This window comes from Camelus ferus, chromosome 19 (assembly GCF_009834535.1).
Source record: "Camelus ferus isolate YT-003-E chromosome 19, BCGSAC_Cfer_1.0, whole genome shotgun sequence".
In the NCBI taxonomy this organism is placed as follows: Eukaryota; Metazoa; Chordata; class Mammalia; order Artiodactyla; family Camelidae; genus Camelus; species Camelus ferus.
Genome location: NC_045714.1, coordinates 8,255,411 through 8,276,265, shown reverse-complemented (window position 1 = coordinate 8,276,265; position 20,855 = coordinate 8,255,411). Strand labels below are relative to the sequence as shown.

Here is a 20,855-nt window from a genome sequence, read left to right as displayed (position 1 = left end):
CGTTTGGCGCTAGGAACGCAGGTCTGAAGTGCCAGGTGCAGGTTGTCTGCAGCGGCCGCCGGCGAGCGAGTGAGACGAGACCAAGCGCCAAGGAAAAGGAAAAAGAAGGTTAGACTTTATTACCTAGATTCTGTTTTTATTTCCCAGGAATTTTTTTTTAAGTTTTATTTATTTATTTTTAAATTAGTTTTTAATTTTTAGTTTTTTCCCTTGGGGGTGGAGGTAGTTAGGTTTAATTACTTACTTGTTATTTAATGGAGGTCCTGGGGATTGAACCCAGGACCTTGTGCATGCTAAGCGTGTGCTCTACCGCTGAGCTATACCCTCCCCGTTATTGTTGTTTTGAAAGAGACTCTGGACAAACTGTAGTATGTTCTGGCCACAGCAAGAGAACTTGGCAAAAAGGGGCCACAGAGGACTCTGGGAGCCTGCGGTGGGCATGGGAAATACAGGGTTAATACCCCTTCCCAGGCTGCCTTCAGTTAGGCTAATTAAGCAGTTTCACCAGTAGGATGGGGGTGTACCTGGCAGCAGACACCTGAGCTCTCAGAGGGAGCTGCTGGAAGGTCCTGGAGAAGAGGAGGTACCCTTGAGGAGAGGGGCTCAGTGCAGGGGCACATCGAAAAGTATTCTCTTCCCGGCCTTCAGAGAAGATTTGAAACAAGACTGCACTCCCCGCCCCACCCTCAAGGCATTCAAAGGATTGAGACCATGGGTGAATCAGTACAAAAAGGTGAAAAACAAAGAGAAAGCTCTCCATTCATTAAATTTTTTTAAGTTGTTTTTTTCCCCCATTCATTGAGGGAAAAAAAGTCTCCTTTCACTGAATAAATACATTGGATTCTTTAAGGGTAAGAAGATCTGCGCCAAGGCCTGGGGATGGAACAGGGAGCCTCCAGGACCTACAGGTGAGTGGAAACGAGTCTGTTGAACTGGTAGGAGGTATCTTATAATGACGCCTAACATTTACGGAGGGCCTACTATGTGCCAGGTGCTGATCTAACATTTTTCCTACATTAACCCATTCAACCCACACCTTCTAATGAGACATACACTACCATGTTCCACTGAGCCTAGGACATAGACACATTTTTGGTCTTTATAAATAGAGTTATCAGAGTAAGCAAATAAAATGCAGCATCCCAATTAAATTTAAAATCTAGATACACAGTGAATAATTTTTTAGTCTAGAGATGTCCCAAGTCGGATACCCCCAAATGAGATAAACTGATCCTAAAACATCCTTCAGTTTTTTATGTGAAATTCAAATTTAACTGGACTTCCTGTATTTTATGTGGCAACGCTACTTAAAACATTTCTAAAATTCGTGTAAGTCTTAGAGTCAGTGGGTTGTTTCATAATTCAGAACAATTTTTTTTTTCTTTCTTCCTGGCTCATAAGGTTGCATTTCGGTGGCTTCTTGGAGTGGTTGACTATAATATCATTTTCCCCATTTGGCAAATGAGCAGACTGAGGCTGGAGGAGGTTAATTCACTCCCCCAGGTTGCAAAGCCAACAGCATGGCGGGGATTTGAACCCCGGCAGGCTGTCCTAGGACTCCTGTCCTTACTGTCCTTCCAGCTAAGGACCTGCACAACTGATGTCAAAGAGCAGTTGACATTAGGAGCCATTTGGTCACATTTCTGACTTTTCTTTTTTTCCCCTTCAAAATTCTGTAAAGCATTTTGGATCTGTATCTTTAGTTTTTTGGTGATGAAGAGTTGGGATTCAAGTTCAAGTCAGCCAGGAAGGGACAGGGGTTAAGGAAACAAGACTCTGAAATTGTCAGTCAACTCGTAACAAGCATTCAGATCCCATCATCCATTTGTCCAATAAATATTTGTGTTAGATTCCTCTAGACCAGGACCATTTTAGAACTAGAGACCAGGCAAGGAAGGTAACAGGGAAAAAAAAAAATCCTCACCCTCATGGATTTTAACCTTAGAGTGGTAGAGACAGGAAATGAATAATCCAGTTATACAGCACGTTAGAAGGTGATGAAAATTATGGGGGAAAGTAAGGTAAGCCGGAGAGTGAAACAGGAAGTGATGGGAGTGGGGTGGGTTTCAGGGGGTTCTCGGTGGAAAGGGGACATTTGAAATGAGTAGCGTTAACCGCTGCCATCGCTGAGTGACGTAGGAATACAGTGGGCCGCGCGGGGTATAACTTCTAGAGCAGTGCTAGAGGTATTTCTTTTCTTTGTTTTAACTATAATTCATTTAATTGTTAAGTTTTATAGCTTAAGTTTGGATAATGGCTGTGTTTAACAGCCAGATCACAAAATCCCTGAAAGCGGATCTGTCGGCTCTAGTGAGCTTGTGTAAGTCAACTCCAGCTCGCTTTTCACCCTCCTCTTTGCCCATTTCATGCCTGCCCACCCCTCAGATCTCAGCCAAGCAGTGTTTGTTCAGGGAATTCTCAGTACACCCCACCCCAGGCCCTGTCACCCTTGTGTTACCTAATTATACGTGTGATGATTGTTTTATTGTTGTCTTGACCCTTTACAAGGTCAGCTCTCTGTGAAAGCAGAGTTCTGGTCTGTCCCGTCTCCCATGCGCTCGCAGGGCTTGGTACACAGTAGGTGCCCGTTGTTTCTTTAAGGAATGCATAAATGAATGAGATACTTCCATTAAGAGTCTCCCTACCTCTTAAATGTGCAAGTGTTGGTAACACTGTAAAGAAATTATGTAAAATTTTGTGCCCAAAGAGTGAATCATTTATTAAACAAATGACCCACTTCCCAGCTCTTTGCTTTTATGGCTTTTATGTCATGGACCCTGTTGGGGTCTGGGGAAGCCTGTGATGCCTTTCTCAGAATTGTTTTTAAATGTACAAAAAATGCATAGGCTTGCAAAGAAAACCAATTATATTAAAATACAGTTACTGAAAAAAATTTAAACAGATGTATAATACTATAATAGATGTACTTTTTTTATTAACTCAATAAATGACAAAATCCAATGGGAAGTCTGCTAACAACTGTAATTTTGAAGTGGCAATAACCATAAAAGATATTTCAGATTATCTGATGTGATATGAAAATGTCTGGTTTCCATTGCTGACAAAGTTTCAAGGACTGCTCATTTTTACTCATTTTCAAAAGGAGAAAAAATAGTAACAACACTCGGGTTAGTGTTTATGTGTTTGTTTGTTTATCCTGAATTTTATCCAAGTATCACTTGGGAAGACCCACAGACACTGGGTTAAGGATTCCTGTGGAGACACCAATTAGCCCAAGGGTTGCAGGGGATATAGAGCAAAGATTTCCACACAAGAAAGAGGCCTGCGGATGAAAAGCCAGGATTTGCTGTCAGATGTTTCCAAATTCAGATTCTTCTGCCTACCTCTTACAGGCTGTGTGACCTTGGGTGTGTTCCTTAATTACTCTGAGCCTAAGAGCCTTCATCTGTAAAATGGGGCTACTGGCAGCCACCTCCAAGAAATGTTCCGATGCTTAAATGATGTAGAACAGTGCCTGACATGTAACTGACGCTCAGGAAATAGTAGCTACTATTTCTGTTTTACTTCTGCCTGTTCTTTTTGACCTGGGAAACTCCAGGGCTTTCAAAAGAATCAAACTGCATCCATGGTGACTTAAGGAAGAGATCTTATCCTTGTGACCATTGAAGCTTGAAAACTGTAACGTGGGACAGAGCCGAGGCCCGTGTGTCTCAACCGATTCTTCTAAAAGGCCTTCGAGCTTTTTATCAGAAAAACACTTTGATCAGAGTTTCTGGAGCTTAAAGGCCGAAGAGAAACACACACAAGGGCTGGAGCCTTGCCGAGGAGATCCACCCTACAGATTCTGCAGTCAGATAAAGATTGGGTGATTTTCCGGCCTGACCTGGTTGGACTGCCCTGGCTAATGCTTGCAGTTTCCATGTGCCTGTTAATAACATCCCTTTCACTCTTAAGAGCATCCCAGTTGGTGTGATACATCAGATGGTCACTATAGAGACGGAGCCCCCTTCTCTCTGAGCGGCCAAGCTCCTGATGAGACTCTTTTGAGGAGACAGTTAATATAACATATTTTCCCCTCCTTGGCAGAATTCAGAAAGGAAGCTTACAGCCCCTGAAATTCGGGTCCTTTTCTTCCAGGGTTCTGAAATTATTACTGCAAATGGGATTTGGAGGCAAAGAAACCTGAAATTAGAGTGACCAGCCATTGCGCTCTGCCTTGGACTGCGAGGTTGACCAAGATGCAGGGTTTTCAGTGCAAAACTGGGCTGGTTGGTCATGCTATCTGGAATCAAATCCTTACTCTACTGTTTACCATGTGTGTGACCCTGAACGCGTTATTTTTCTCTCTCTGAGCCTCACTTTTCTGACATCCAGTGAGGATAACAATGTTTACCCCCACTGTATTATTATAAGGATTAAGTAAGATAATATTTTCTGTAAGGATTAAGGGAAGTACCATATAATCACCCCTCCAGTGACTTCCATCCAAATAAAACCTAAAATAAAACCCGAAGTCCTTATTGTGGCTTACGATGTCTTACACAGTCTGGCCCTTGGGTCCTCTCCAACTTGATCCTTTGTGTCTCCCGCCTCCCTTTGACCCCTTTGCTGCAAGCACTGGCCTGCACGCTGGTCCTTGCACACCACTCTTGTTCCTCCTCCGGGCCTTTGCACTTGCTGTAGACATCCTCATCACAGCCTCGGCGCTGATGACATCTCTGCAGCGAGATCTTCCCTGGTCCCACCAGCTGAAATAGCGTATTCCTCCTGTCACCCCCTGTTCCTTTACACCCTGTGTTCTGCCCCTCACAGTGTTGGTCACCACTGGATACTATATTATAAATCACATTTAGTCGTCTCTTGCCTGGTTTCTCCATCAGTCTGTAAACTCCCTGAAGCATGTACCTGCTTTGAATCACTGACTGCACTTCCCCTATGCCTTGAACAGTGCCCAGCACAGGGCACGAGCTAGCAGGACTTTTTGAAAGAAATGAACACATCCTACACAGCAAAAGGGCCTTTTGAGTTCAGGGAGTGGTATCCGTCCTTGTGGCCGTTCCTCTGTAATTCTTTGGGAAAGTGCTGGGAAGGTCTGCTGGTACCTGTGTGTGCGTCACGTGAGACTTGCCAGTTCACTTATCAGTGTGACCGGCAGGTGCCATATCGTTTACAAATGAAAGACTTGGTAGGAGGGATATAGTTCGTACTTAGCGTGCAATTAGGTCCTGGGTTCAATCTCCAGCACCAGCGCATTTCTGGAAGGACAGTGAAGAGGCATCATTTCGGAGGCAGGATGTGGGGTGGAAGATACTTTTGAGGAGTCAAGATTAACCTAAAATCACATTAACCAAGTTACGCTTGAAAATCCCTTGCCTAGGTCTCCCGTGGTGTGCGTAGGGCCTGGCACATGCAGCTCTGGGCTCCTTTTTATACGTGTGCAAGGTTGAAGATCCTCGGAGCCGGACTAGGAAATGAGCGCGAGGAGCCCGTCCGTGCCAGCGTGCTTGTAGGCGTTCACGTCTCCCCGCTTTAAGGCCGCTCTGTCCCAGCATCGGATGATGAGGGGGTGGAGCGCTCGAAAGTGGCCTTGCTTATCGTGGGCTGACCTCCTTGTCTCTGCGGCCTTGATGTGAGTTCATAGATTTGTTTGCAGTTGTGAGAATTAAGTGGGAGTGTGCAATCGAGTATTATTAGGCCGTACAAAGGAGTGAAGTACCAGCACACGCTACGCCATGGGTGGACCTTGAAAACACCATTCTAAGTGAAAGAAGCCAGTCACAAAAGACCACATATTACATGATTCTATGTATAGGAAACGTCCATAATAGGCAAGTCTAAGACAAAAAGTAGACGAGTGGTTGCTTAGGGCTGAGAAAGGGGGTAATAAGGAATGATACCTAAAGGGTACTGGGTTTCTTTTTGAGACGATGAGAATGTTCTAAAATTGACTGTGGTGATGGTTGCCCAAGGCTATGAATATACTAAAAACCATTAAATTGTACACTTTAAACGGATGAATTATATGGTATGTGAGTTATATCTCAATAAGTCTGTTAAAAACAAAACGACTACATCCTGGCCCATCACAGAGAAAATTACTATGGAGAAAATAGAGCAGGAAAGGGGGAGAGAGTGATTTTGGTGGAGAGAGGTGCTCTCTCAGACGAAGTGGTCAAGAAATTCCTGGGTGAAGAGGTGGCATCTCAACCAAGACTGAATGAAGTGAGAGAATGAGCTTCGCCTGTATCTGGGGCAAGAGTGTCCGCCGAGGGCACCTCGAGGGCAAAGGCCCCGTGGCAGGAGCGTGTGGTTGTGTTAAGGACCAGCAAGGAGCATGTGTGGCTTGGGGCAGAGGGAAAACCGGTGAGAGGCTGGCGTGGCCGCCACTTACCCCAGATGACCTTGGGACGATGACCGAGGGAGGCTCAGAGGGGCTGGGAAACCTGCCTGGAGTCCACGGATAAGAATCCCCCACTGATCTTAAGATCTGTGCTGAGTGGGTGCCCAGTCTGAGCTCCAGCCCCTGTGCAGGGTGTCCTCCGTCCTTTGCTGTCTTACAGGTTGTCCGTCCCTCCTGATCTCATTGTCACAGTCACTGACTGACTCATTTCACTATGAAGTTGTGTTCCTATGAGGAAAGTGGCTGAACCTTTGCAAAGAAAATGGGGGAAAAAAATTAAAGTGTAATATGTGAGTTGTGTCCTCATCTTCTGTTCAAAGATTTATAACACTAGGGTGGATGCACAGTCTGTGTGTATTAAAAGACTTCTCCCCCAGACTAGTTAGGTTTAGGTGAATGACTGATGAGCAAAGAGTTTCCTGGTGAGAAACTTCAATTTCTAAGTGATGGAAAATCTTATATGACATTGCAATTTCAAGAACGAGTCATTTTCTCAATTTCTCAATATTCTTGCCTTAAAAATGCATAATGGCTTTGGGGAGTTAGTATGTATTTGGCCTAACGTGAGTCGGTGAGGGTTGGCCTTGCTACATGCAGCACCCTCAGTGTTCCCACGTGTTCTTCAGCCACATTCTAAAGGAGGGTTGGGATACGTGGATTCTGCCATCCATGGTTTGTGATGAGGTCACTGAAGATGGAACAGAATGGGGTCAGGACGTCCTCTGGGGCCAGTGACGAAGAGCAGGGTGGTAGGGTTGAGCGTCCTGCGCTGGAGTTCTGGGTCCATGGCAGCTGGACCACGGGCTGGCCCAGGGCTGTGGGGCAGCCAGTCTCTACTGGAGCATGAGAGCGGATGGTTGACATTCTCAGGAAACTCATAAGCTGGTTGTTAAATATAGCCTTTGAAAAAATTAAGTTCTACAAACTTACAATTTAATAAATGATATCAAACAGAAAGGATGAGCTACATGAAATAAACTAGACACAAAAGGACAAGTATTATATGATTCCACCTTTAGGAGGTACCTAGAATAGGTACATTCACAGAGAGAGAAAGAACAGAGATTCCCAGGGACTGGGGGCAGGGGGTGGGAGTTACTAGTTGATGGGGACAGAGTTTCTGTCTGAGATGATGAAAAAGTTCTGGAAACAGTGGCGATGGTTATGCAATTATAAATGTACTTAATGCCACTGATTTATAGACTTAAAAATGGCCAAAGTGGTACGCTTTTAATGTGTATTTTACAACAATATATGTGTTTTATATAATACACACACGTGTATATATATAACTTAAAAAAAGAAAACAAACACTCAAAGATCACTTTCTAATGCTTTTCCTACGTTTTACCCTTGCTCTCGAGGTTACTTGCATGGTGGAAATAATACGTGATATTATTGCACATCTCCTTCCAACTCTGTATTCAGTGGCTGAAGCCCCAGCTGACATGATGGAGCAGGAACACTGTCCAGCTAAGCCTGGACAACCTCAGAATAATGAAAAAAAAAATTCTTTTAAGCCACAAAATATAGACATTTTGTGATACGGGTATCTGGGTATCTCAGGGTTACCCAGAACCCAGAACAACTGCTTACCTTCAAAATTCTTTATGAAAGAACAGTATTTTTCTACTACATTTAAATCATTAAAACTATCGCTTGTCTTGCATCTACCCTGAATCCTTACTAATTCAGGTTGAATGAGGCTGGGTGACAGTATGAGCAGGCATTACCGAGAGATTTAGAGGCCTCAATTTTAATCACTTTCAGGTGATATAACTGTCTTCTTCCTCTCTGGACCTCAGGGTCCTCATCTGTAAAACAAGATTAAGCTGTTAAATTAAAATCTACTAAGCACCACTACATGTCAGGTATTAAACGGTGCTTGACTTTTCTCCTGAGGCTCATTGTGTAGCAGGGTGAAATCATCAAGAAAAAGACAGAGAAGATACGCCACTGAAATAATACTGGAGAAGTGCACGAAGGAGGCAAAACCAGAGGAAACAGAAGAACGAGTGGAAGGAGGTCTCTGTACTTAGCTTGGAAGTAAGGCCTCTTTAGGGAGATGATATTTGAGCATCAGTCTGTATAAAAGGATGAGCTGTCTTTCTAAAGACTTGGAAAACAAGCTTCCCAGGCAAGGGGACAGCAAAGCAAAGAACTAATTTTGGGTGGTTGAGAAACAGCCAGAAGGCTAGCGTGGATGGAACAAGATGGTAAGTGGGAGACATGAATGAATATAGAAATGAATACAGAGACCTAAGAAGGATCAAAAGTAAGCAACCTGAAGAAAGCTTGGGCCACCCAGGGCCTTGTATTACAGGCCACTATTGCCCTTGATCAGTAGTTTCCAATCTAGGAAAACCTGGCCACAGTCCCCAGTGGTGGCCAAAGTTGATGGACTCACAAGATAGAAATTAGTATAAAGATCCCATGATTTGGTATATATACAAAATAGTGTCTGTCAACTAAATACATCATCTCGTTTCTCATGTACCACTAGCTTTTCAATGTATTGGCAATGCTATTGTAATTTCCCAAAATACAAATCCACTTGTAAAAGTGCTTGAGAATTTACAATTCTGCATTTTCCATTATGTTTTTCTCAAATCAATGAAAACAAATAGCTCAGCTATATCGTGTAACTGTGAAATGTCTGGTTAAAAAAAAAAAAAAAAAGAGCTCATATTCCAACCTGGAAGGACAAATCTTCAGAATGTCCAGACCCTTCCATTTCTAAAATCACAGAATATTCAGCTACAAGAAAATGTGTTGTGGCAAAAAGAGCATGTGGTGATTTTTTAAAAGAATTATCGTTATTACTGTAGCAAGAATTCATTGAGTACTTACTGTCTGCTGGGCACTGTTAAGTTCTTTCATTTCAGTTACTCATCTAATCTTCAAAACAATTCATTACAATACTCATTTTACAGATGAAGTATCTTAAGGTTCAGAGGTGTTAACTAAGTTGACCACGTTTATGCAAGTAGTAAGTGGTAGAGGAAGAGGTGAAGGTCTGTCCTAATAGAAATGTGTTGGTCAGGCATGGCTGTGTAACATATCACCCCAAAATGCAATAACTTAAAGTAATAAGCATTTTTTGTTGTTAATGAGTCTATGGCTTCTGTCAAGTGGTTCTTCTTTTCAAAGTTGAACTCACTCAGGCTTCTATAGTCAGCTGTGGGTTCAGTAGGTGGTCCCTCCCAATGCAAAGTGGGTTCTCTCTCATGTTAGGAGGCAGGCTGGCTGTAGGCTGGTCCATGATGGCTTCCATGGAGACACCTGAGCCCTGATGCGTGTGATCTGCCATCCTCCAGCAGGCCACGCCAGGTCTGTGCATATGGCAGTAGCAAGGTTCCAAGTATGCACAGAAGAGATGAGACCTCTTGAGGTATAGACTGGGAAATGGCATACTGTTACTTCCACTGCATTTTGTTGGTCAGAGCAACAAATCTGATATTCAAGAAGTGGCAAATAGACTTCACCTCTTTTTTTTTTTTTAATTGAAATATAGTTGCTTTAAAAATGTTGTGTTTGTTTCTGGTGTAGTGATTCAGTTATACCTACATACACACACATATTGCATATATATTCTTTTTCAGATTCTTTTCCATTATAGTTTATTGTAAGATACTGAATATAGTTCCCTGTGCCATATAGTAGGACCTTGTTGTTTACCTATTTTATATATAGTAGTTTGTGTCTGCCAATCCCAAACTCCTAATTTATTCCTCTTCCCTTTCCCCTTGGTAACCGTAAGTTTGTTTTCTGTGTCTGTGTGGACTCCACCTCTGGATGGATGGCATTGCAGAGATGATATTGCAAAGGGTATGAATGTAAGGAGGGGTAAAGAGATACAGCCATTTTTTGTTTTGCAATCATTCTACCCAGACAAAGGAAAATACAAGCTCTTGTGTTACTGAGGGGCAGGTAATGGGGCACACAGTTTAACCAGGAATCTCAAAACCAAGTAAGTTCCCCACTTGGGAGAACAGTTGGCAGTTTCTTATGTATACATTAAGCATACATCTACTCTAAAACCCAATTCCATTCCTGGGTATTTATCCAAGAGAAATAAACGTGCATGTCTCCAAAAAGAGTTAGACGGATGCATCCATGGCAGCTTTATTCATAGCAGCCAAAAACTGGAAAAGAAGTAATAAATGTCCATCAGCAGATAAGTGGGTACACAGAGAACTGTACATTCACACAATGCACTATGACCCAGGAGCAATTTAAAAACAAACTAAGGAGGCACACAGCCGCATGAGTGAGTCGCAGAAGCGCTGTAATACTGAAAGAAGCCGGACACAAAAGCGTACGTTTTGTCTGGCTCTGTTTACAAGAAGCTCTACTGAGCAAACCTGAGCTGTGAGGACAGAAAATCAAAACCACAGAGGTGGGCGGGTTGTTACTGGGAAGAAGCATGAGAGAGTGTACTGGGGCCCTGGAAAGTTCTGTTTCATTTTGGGCAGTGGTTACAAGGTGGTAGACATTTGTCAAACTTCATAAAACTGTACTAAAAATCTTTTCAATTTATTATATGAAAATTGGACCCCAAGTAACAACAACAGCAACAACAATAATAATACAGTCAAGCTATCAAAGTCTTTGTTAGAAAGGTTTGGAGGAACCAGCAGGGTTTCACTGTGAGCGTGAGACTCCATGCGTCACAGCATTAGGGAAACCTGAGCAGGGGGCCTGGGGGCCCGCAGGGAAACCTGCAAGCATTAAATGTGTCCTCACCTGCTCCTGCGACTACAGAAAGGGAGATGATTTCTTTTATATTTTCTAGAGACACGCAGGAAACGTCAACAAAATGTGCATGTAAAAATTAACTCCAGCTAGCTAGCCTCCAGGGAGGCTGGTTTTATTTTCCCAGGAGGTTGCTGGCAGGAGGAGGCTGACTCGCCGCTTTCCTGGAGTCCTATGGCAGGAGGGAGAGCAGAGATCTGCGGGGAGCCTTCTGTAGGAGTCAGACCCCACACAGAAAGTTGTGAATCAGCTTCCTGGTGTTTGTGCTGCGTAGAAGCCAATGATTCTCTCACTCAGAACATCACTCAGAATGCATCCAACTGTTTGATCAGGGAGACGAAGGAGCATTCTGTGCTTGAATTGGGCTGTACCATAAAAATGGACACAAATCCTGGTGCAGGACCTGCAAGCTACTCCCAGGCTACGTTGGGGCAAAGTGGGGACCTTGTGATGTGTATTTTTGCTTTGGGGACTTTTTTTTTTTTTTTAATAACTCATGGTCCCAATTTGGAATGCAGCCTCTCTCCTATAAAGACAACATAGTCTGAGTCATTTTTAAATCCCTCAGAAACCAACTGAGGAACTGAGAACATGTTGGCATGTTTTGAGCAGCCTGCCTGCATTATTCTCACTCAACCGACTCGAATCCTATTGTTCCATTTTACAGATGAGAAAGTTGTGGCTCTGACTTGCTCTCTCTGATGCTTGCTCTATGCTTACAAAGTTTAGCAAAGTGAGGTTTTGGAGTTGCCTGTATGAAAATAGTTACATTTCATGTTTCCTTTTGCAAATCATCTAAGAACAATCTTTCCATGTTCAGCTGAGCATCCCGCTTGCTCCTGCACTTGGGTTGATAATCACTCACCCTGGAGTTATATTACTTTATTTGTGGAGTGAATGGGAAGAAAAGAGAATCAGGCTGAATGTGTAAAGGGTGCATTTGTTCCCCTGGATGGCTTTGTTTCTCTCTCTGGTTCCAAAGGAGAAAAGTGGTGGGCGGGCTGAGTCACCGCGGGTCAGAAAGTGCCTGCGACTAGGAGTCCACGCTGTCTGCCGAGATTTCCAGATTTCATTTCTGTGCAGTTGTTTCAACCACCATATTAAGTTCTTGTGGCTGATTTTGGTTTAACAGTTTTCATAGTTTTGTTTGTATTAATCTGTCAACTTGCTTTGATCTTAAGAACTGGTGTCAGCGTAAGGAGCATAGTAAGCCTTCTCTTACGTTGCTGTGCACTTATGTTGTGTAATTAAATGTATATGTTAACACTTTGAGTCTGTAAGACTTTTTTTCTTTGAAAGTGGTCTGAATATTACTCATATTTCACAGAATCTGCCTTTCACCACTGCTGCCCCACTGTGTCTTTTTTAAGTGCAGACATTTCTCATATGTTCATAAAAAAATTTCAAACTTACTAGTAGTCAAAGAAATGCAAATAAAAACCAAATGCAATTTCCTCTTTGATATCTGCAAGTGTGTGTGTGTGTGTGTGTGTGTGTGTATGTTTTAAGTTGAAAGTCCCGAGTTTCTTGGAAGAAACAAATAAATCCACCACATAGTGCAGGTAAACTGTAAACCAGCACAGCCCGAGGGGAGAGTGCAGTTTGACAGCATGCATCAAGAACCTTAATAACACGACAACCACTACTCCAGGATTCAACTGCCCAGAATTTATGGAAGGAAGGAAGAAGAGAAAGGAAGGAAGGACAGAAGGGGAAAAGGAAGGAGAAAAAAATACGACCGAATGTCTTTAACACTGGAGATTGTTTACACTTTCCCCACTGGAATATACTGCAGGCCTTTTAAAGGAGGCTGGTGGAGAATACTGAACATCATGTTGGAAAAGCAAAATATTAAACAGGTTCCACCTTTTCTAAAGTACATATGCTCTTAAATACGGAGAAAAAAGGCTGGACAGATTCACAACAAAATGTCGGCACAGCAGTTTGCTAGATGATGAGATTAGCAGTGATTTTATTTTCCTTTCATTTTGGGGTTTTTTAATGCCCTACAGTGAATGAGTATAATTTTGGAAATCAGTACGGTGAGCGAACCCCAGCATAAAACAGGTTTGGGTGCAGAGTCCAGCTGCACCCATTCTTCTGAGTGACTTTGAAGAAGTTATTTCATCTCCCTCAATCTCTCTTTCCTCATCGGTAAGATGGGGATCATGTTTATGCCTATTTTTAAAAGCTGTGAGTATTAAATGAGATAACACGCATTAAGGGACTTAGCATTGAGATTGGCAGATAGTCGGAGTTCAGTAAGTGTCATCTGTAATGAGAAAAGGATGATACAGATGATTTCTCTGAGTCAACCATATGCTTAAGTAAACATTTCTCGGGCTTCTGAGTATGCTAATCAAACATTCAGCTTCCACTAGGAAGTTCTGCTGGTGAGGGAGGAGAGAGAGAAAGAGAGGGAAATGCCCCGAGTTTTTACCGGCCCTGTAATCTAAAGAGACTTCGTTGGAGCTCTGAAAAATCATTGAAGCCTTTATTAATCACAGACCAATGGTTCTTTACTGGGGACAGTCTCCTCCCCCACCACCCAGAGGACGTTTGGCAAAGTCTGGAGACAATTTTGGTACTCACGACAGAGCATCTAGCGGGGAGCGGCCAGGGGTGCTGTAAGCATCCTACCATGCACAGGACAGCTCCCACCGCAGAGAAGCATCTGCCCTGAAGCTCAGCAGGGCTGAGGCTGAGAAGCTCCACTCCTGCTGTTATCACGCAAGATCTGACCACTGGAGGCCTGTGGGGTCAAAGGTGCTTGTTGTCTCACTACGTTTTATCCATGAGATGTTGGTGTGTGGGACCGAAATGAAAACATTTTTAGGAAACCCCCCTCACCGCACCCCACACAAACTGTTACTTTCCCTCTTCAGGCCCACTCCATCTCAAGACCTATTGTGCACAAGACCTTAGGTTTGTTATCAGGGTTCAAAGATGAAGCATGTTTCTATTTTTGTCTTTTAAGATAAAGGAAGACAGACTCCTAAGCAACTGATTGAAACCCAGGGTATAAATGGGAGACAGTTTGAGATTTGGAGTCTAACCAGTATGATTACAAAGCTCAGCTTCCTCACCTCCTCTGCATGTGATCCTGAATAAGATTCTTCACTTCTAAAGTTAGTGTCCTATGAGAAAAACAAGGCTAATGGTACCAAGATCAACGAGGCCGATCACTGTAATTGAAATTAAAATGAAAGAAGAGAAAAGAAGCAGCACTCTTGACAGTTATTCTAGCAAGAGCCGGTTTTTTGGTAACCACTTCAGAATGCCCATCGAAGCTCAGTGCACTTGACCTATAAGCCAGTGGCACCCTGACTTCAGCGACAGTAGATTTGATCAAACCAATCACAAGGAAGGTTACAAATACCAGTTGCTGGACAGACCTGTTTGCTAAAATAACAGGCGCTGACGCCATGCTCCTAGGTGCCAAGAAAGGAGTTCACAGGGCAGAGTTATCAGATCAGGAGTAAATGTCTCTGGTTCAGCAGCAGCAAAACAGAGCTCCAGACGCAGAGGTGGAGAACAGCTTTGCCTCCTGTACGGCGGACGCTCTTTCAAGAACCTGAGTCTGCAATGAGAGCCCATAGATGGCTTCAAAAGGCGACACTCATAAGAAGTAGAAGAGGCTGTTAATGAACGCCATGGTGTTCATTCAGCTCACTAGTGAGGCTGCTGCCTTCATTGCACACCTCTAGGGGGCGATGCTCACACCCTAACCTATTTGAACTGCACCCTCAGAGTTGTGCAGTTCATAGCCAGCTTGATCATACTCGGTGTCCCTGCTTAGGGAACAACAACAATAATAGTAACAAAACAACCATAAGTATTGTAATATTTGGGGAGTTTTTTTTTGAAAAACAGCCTTACTGGCATGTACTTGAGACACAATATACTGCACAATTTTTTTTCTTTTTCCTTTAAAAAAAATTTTGAGGGGTTGGGAGGAGAAAGGGAGTTGCAATTAAAAAATTTTTTTTCTCTTTTTCTTTCACTTTATTTTTTAGTGGAGGCACTGAAGATTAAACTCAGGACCTCATGCGTGCTAAGCATGTGCTCTACCACTGAGCTGTTACCCTCCCCCCAAAACTGCACATTTTCAAAGAGTACAGTTTGCTGTGTTCAGCCCTATGTATATATCCTGTGAAACCATCACCACCCAACAGTTCAGTGAGCATTTCCTTTATTCCCAAATTTCCTTTGTAACCCCACTTTTCTGCTCCCCCCTGCCATCACCAGGCAACCACATCTGCTTTTTGTCACTATAGGTGAGTGTATACTTCCGTTTTTGGAGTTAAATGGAATCAGAGAGTATAGAACTCTTTTTTGACTAGCACCTTTGAGCATAATGACTTTGTGATTCATCCATATTATCACATGTCTCAATAGTTCATTCCTTTTTATTGCCAAGTAGTATGCCACTGAATGGATAAGCCATAATTAGTTTATCCATGCCTCTGTTGATGGATATTTATGTGGGGTTATTTTCAGTCTGGGGCTATTGCAATCAAAGCCACTGTAAACATTTTTGTACAAGTCTTCCTGTGGACCTATTTCCTTTCCTCTTGGATAACCACCTAAATATGGAATGGCTGAGTCATAGATATTGGGTGTGTTTAACATTTTAAGAAACTGGAAAACTGTTTTCCAAAGTGGTTGCACTGCTTTTTTGCTTTCCTACCAGTGGTGGCAGAGCATTCCAGCTCTGCATTGTCACCCACGTTTGGTAAAGTCAGTATTTGAATTTTAGCCAAGAATATCATAAATAATAAAATAACAATGAGAATATTTTTAACTGTGAAACTGGCAGGAGAATGTTTTCATTATTAATACCCAGTGTTGGCAAGGGAACAGGGAAAAGCACTCAAATACTGATGGTAGAAATGTGAGTTAGCAGTGTTTTCTGGGAGCCGCTTTGGCAGTGTATATCAAATGCCTTGGAACCTTTTATGTCATTGAGCAATTCCACTTCTGAGCACTTATCCTGAAGAAATCAGGATGCATGCAAACATATATACCACAGCCTTGGTCCCTGTGGAGGGAAGGTTTGCATCTGTTAGTCTCCTTGAGAAGCATAAGAGTCGAACATTGGAGGTTGACAGCTAACAGTCCACAAGTTAGATCCGCCCTTCAGACCTGATTTCTCTGTCTCCCAAAATGTTTTTAAATCTTTTTTTTTTTTTTTTGCCTGTACTTCAAAATGAGGAGCTGTCACATAAAACTCTTAAGTTTCTAAGCATTTCTTGAAAAATTAGAAGATCGGACCCACCCTGAGCACCCCAAAAGCCCATAGAATGTATCACACTCCTGTCCACACCATCCCTCTAGTCTCCTGGGAGCTTCTTTGAGAGTGGACACTAAGATTTATTCTTCCCCGCCCACCCCGCCCCAGTGCCTGACACAAAGAATAAATATTTGTTGAAAAATGAATGGTTAGAAATTACAATTGTTTCAAAGTGTGTAATTAGTTGAGGCTAAGTCAATTGGAAGACTGAGGGGCTGTATTCTGTTGGTTAGGTGCCAGCAGGATTCTCTCTCTCCATCGTTGGTGAGAATGTAAATGAGTTGCCCTTGCAGAAGCTTCAGTAACACCTACCAGCGTTTCAAAGCCGCATAATCCTTGATCCGGTTTTCCCACTTAGAGGAATTATCAGATGGATACGCTAGCCTGTGGGCAGTTACGAACAGCAATGCTGGAAATAATCTAAATATCTCTCGATAGGAGACTGAGTAAATTAATGATCATTTATACAGAGAGAGATTCTGCAGCTTGAAAGGATCTGCTTGTGCAGACAGAACAATCTCTGTGGTTAAGTGAAAAGGAGAAGATGAAAGTGTGGGATGTATCTACCATTTGTATATACAAAGTGTGTGTGTGTGCATGTGCACACGCACACTTGTATTTGCTCATGTATTCATACAGCAAGGTTTCTCAACCTCAGCCCTGTTGACATTTGGGGCCAGAGAATTCTTTGCTATGGGGGGCTGTCCTGTGCATTGTTAAGACCCCCGAGAGGTCAGTAGTTACCCATCCCTCTGTTGTCACACCAAAAATGTCTCCAGACATTGCCATCTGTCCTGTAGGGTGAAAATCACCCCCCAGTTGAGAACCACTAGCACAGAACATCTCTGGAAGAATATACCAGAAAGCTGTAACTGCGGCTTTCTCTGAAGATGAAAACTAGAGGACCATGACCAAAAGAGGAAGGGAAACTTTATTTTCACCTGTTTGAACTTTTAACACATAAATGTTATAAAACAGTTTCATTTACATTTTTTTTCTGGTGTCCAGATGCCTTCAAAACAGAAACCACTTTTTTAAACTGAAATATGTTTGACATGTAACATTATATATGTTGAAGATATACGACATGTTGATTAATTTAGAATTGCAATATGATTGCCATTGTAGTGTTAGCTAACACCTCTATCAAGTCACATAATTATCATTTCTTTTTTTGTGTGGCAGAAATAACTAGGATCTAATCTCCTAGCAAGTTTGTTATTTATAACACGGCATTGTTGCCTGTAATCATGACGCTGTGCATCAGGTGACTGGGACGTACTTGTCTCCTAGTTGCAAATTGGCACCCTTGCACATCTCTCCTGGTCCATCACCCCTCCCCACCTCAGCTCCTGGTAACCACCATTCTACTCTCCAAAACAGAGACAACTTCAGAAAATACAAAAAAAAAAAAAGATCCATTGACAAAGAATCCTCTTGTCTCCTTTTAGTCTATTTTTTAAAGTAACAGGATAGAGCATAGATTACGTGATTTTTTTTTTCCAGTTTGCCACATTTGCCAGGTGGGAAAACTGAGTTGAGAAAATGAAAAAGTCCTAAGGCCACGTGATTAGTGATCAGTCTACAACTAGCACCCAGATTCCCTGTCTTTGCTGCCACCTCCGGCACGGAAGTCTCTGCTGTAGAAAACAGACCTTCTCAATGAGTTAGAAACTCAAGAAGGTAATAGTCATCTCAAGGCGGAACTGGAGCTGTTTCCCAGCCAGCAAATGTCCATCTTTGCTCCAGAACAGTTGAAGGTGTGCACGGGGTCTCCCTTCAGCCCTGGGACCTGATATGTGACTAGTTCTAGCTGAAAACTTCACATCTAATGAAAACTGTCTGTTTATAACGGGGGCCACCATCTCTGTGCGGTTTACCTCCTAATTAAGTTCTTTTAGTGAATTATCTATGAATCATACGTGGTATCTGTATGGTGCTTTGGCAAGTGCTTCCGCCTACAATCCTAGTGTCATAGAAACCCTACCAGAAAACTATGAACAAACTTTTCTGATGAGGAAATGGCTTCAGAGAGGTGCATTAACTTGCCCACCATCACACGGTTAGTTAAATCGAGGAGGCCAGGTTTGCAAACCAAGATCAACTGAACCTTTGCTCGCTAAGACCCTTCATGAAAGTCTTACGCTTGCCAATAAGAGTACTATTAAAAGTAGAAATAATTTCCCAACTCGGGGATTAAATTCTTAATTAAGAACACACACTAGAAAGGAGACAGGTGTTAACTAGACTTATTGCAGTGATCATTTTGCAACGTATACAATATTGAATCCTTACATTGTATACCTGAAACAAACATAATGTTGTATGTCAATTATACCTCAGTAATAAAGAACTCAAAGCAAAGAAAACCTCCACACACTAGGAATGAAATAAGACAGTAAAGCATGTAGCATCATGCCAGGCATATAGTAACTGCCAACTGTTAGTCACTATGCTGAGCCAGTATTTTCAAATACTATATATATACACTATACACACACACACTCTCACATATAGTATATATACAATATTGTATATTGTACATATATATATAGTATATTATTGAAGCTATCTTAAGTTGATAGTGTAGGGGTGAGGTTTACTGATCAACCTGTATTATTTGGCTGCACAATGTTATTTTAAACATTTGAGTTGGTTTCTGACATTTCAAAACTGGGACGTTTCACATGCATCATCTAAACGCATGGCGTCTCCCAGAAAACTGGCGCCTATGGGCTGGGGCTGTGGGGCCACTGACCTCACAAGACAGCATGAGTCCTTTCTGGTTCACCACAGGCTCTCTGCTTGCCTGAAGGAAGGCCTGTGGGTTTACCATTTCTCACTGGTGGTTAAGAGAGAGGACTCTGGAGTGAAATGACAAGTCTTGGTTCTTGGCGCTGCGGCTTCCTAGCTGGGTGGCCTGAGACAAATTGTTTCACCTTTTTGAGTCTCTCCTGGAACCGTGGTGAAGCTTAAATAAAATAATCTGCAGAAAAGCACTTAGCACATAGTGCCTAACACATAGAAAGCGTTCGATAAAAATCAGCTCTTTCTGTCATTAGACGTGGGAGGCAGAGTAACAGCCCCCAAAAGATGTCTACATCCTAACCCCTGGAAGCTGTGAGTAGGGTCCCTTACGTGGCAGAAGAGATGTTGCAGGTGTGAAGTAAAGGATTTTTAAAGGAGAGAGGATCTCTGATTATCCAGGTGGGTCCAGTATAATCACGGGGTCCTTGTAATTCAAAGAGGGAGGCGGAGCAGGGGGGTGGGGGTTGTCCGTATCCAAGGAGATGTGATGATGGAAGCCAGAGACTGACGTGATGCTCTGTGAAGATGGAGGAAGGGGCCGTGAGTCACGGAAGGCACGTCGCCTCTAGAAGCTGGAAGAGCCAAGGAAGTGGGTTCTCCTCTAGAACCTCCAGTGGGACACAGCCCAGCTGACAGCTTGATCTTAGCCCAGGGAGGCACATTTTGGATTCCTGACCTCCAGAACCACAAGATAATGAATTTGATCTGTTTTAAGCCACTGAGTTTGTTGCAGTTTCTTACAGGGCAATAGGAAACTGACAGGTTATTTCATCCTCACAGCAGTTCTGTGAGGTGTGCCTCTTCTCCCCACCCTGCAGAAGAAGCAGGCTCAGTGATGATTAGGAGCATGGCCCAGAGACTCACAGCAAGAGAGTGGCAGGGCCCAGAGTCAGTTCCGGGTCTTTCTGAAACTCGAGTCCAAGCTCTCCTTGTACCCCCCAGTTGTCTAGGGTCACTCAGCTTCTGCTTGAATAATCCCAGAAACAGAAACATCCTTACTTTCCGAGGCTGCTCGTTCAGAGGCAGAATAGGATCCACCATGATGCCTTCCATGCACTGAGCTACTTCCTGCTGCACGATGGAGGTGAGACACTTAATTACAAGTGAAGCAGCTCAGCTGAACTAGTGGAAGCAGAAGGGGAGCGGGGGGTCTATTACAAGGACACAAAGCTATCTCATGAGGCCTGTGTCCAAGAAGGCAGTTAAGATTCTGGAAGAACTAATACCAAGAAACGGGAAGCTGAAAATAATCCAGCCAAGCAAGACCCTCTATCTCCCACCTCTGCCCCTCTGCATTTCTCTCTGTAGACTGATTTTGTCAGCTACGCCACTGTCTTGGTGGCAACTGGCTGTCCCACATTTACTCATTGCAGACCCAGTCACATAGAGAGGCAGCCTGGCAGTCCTCAAGGAGAATTCTACATTCCCCCGAGAAAGGATTGGATTGTTCTGGCTTCTAGCAGGCAGCCATCCCTTGTATGATCGGCTATCAACAGGCAGGCAGGGCTGCAAAGAACAAATATGGCTTCCAGAGACTCATCTTGCCGGAGACAGTGGACTCGGTGCACAGGGGAGCGACGGAGGAGCCGTTGTGGGCTGAGCTGATAGTCCAAGAGATACTGCATTTATCTCCCCAAG

At 43.2% G+C, this 20,855-nt stretch overlaps 2 long non-coding RNA genes across 2 annotated transcripts; one reads left to right on the top strand and one right to left on the bottom strand.

Annotated features, from left to right (window-relative positions):
• The first annotated feature begins 5 nt into the window (after positions 1-5).
• LOC116657847 lies at positions 6-4,462 on the top strand. The gene is made up of 3 exons (XR_004312996.1): positions 6-108; positions 851-908; positions 4,099-4,462. It is a non-coding gene; the product is annotated as an uncharacterized LOC116657847 (long non-coding RNA).
• Positions 299-12,375, bottom strand: LOC116657849. Its single transcript, XR_004312998.1, has 3 exons — positions 10,777-12,375; positions 3,898-3,901; positions 299-312 (listed from the first exon to the last, which is right to left on the bottom strand). It is a non-coding gene; the product is annotated as an uncharacterized LOC116657849 (long non-coding RNA).
• Positions 12,376-20,855: the final 8,480 nt, after the last annotated feature.